Raw genomic sequence first — 451 nt, 5'->3', positions numbered from 1 at the left:
CAAGCTACACATGATTTCAGTTCCCACTAATCTTTCTCACCAAGTAACATTGTCTCGATCGGTAAATTCACCGACAAAGACTTGCACTTTAAGGTATCTCGGTTGGCTAAATTGGCATTTTGACCTTCTACCGTTTTCTTATTAATGAATTAAGAAAGAATGGAGCCATAACGAATGTTGATAGATGGGCATTAAAGAATTCTAAATCTGATTTTTGGGGGGCCAAGTTGATGATGTCATCATTTTTATTACCTCTGATATTATTTTTTTCTACGACAAAATACAGCACCTTGGTACATACCACTGTACTGAAACTTCGTTTTTTGTTGCATAATGATGGAAGCTACAAACGTAGTGTTGCGCAAACTGATATCTACTAACGATCTGTAGTATTAAGAATTAATTTTTTTTAATTAGATGAAAACAAACATTTTCTAATTACTACAGATCA

This window comes from Branchiostoma floridae, chromosome 19 (assembly GCF_000003815.2).
Source record: "Branchiostoma floridae strain S238N-H82 chromosome 19, Bfl_VNyyK, whole genome shotgun sequence".
NCBI classification, from domain to species: Eukaryota; Metazoa; Chordata; class Leptocardii; order Amphioxiformes; family Branchiostomatidae; genus Branchiostoma; species Branchiostoma floridae.
This window is presented reverse-complemented; position numbering follows the sequence as displayed.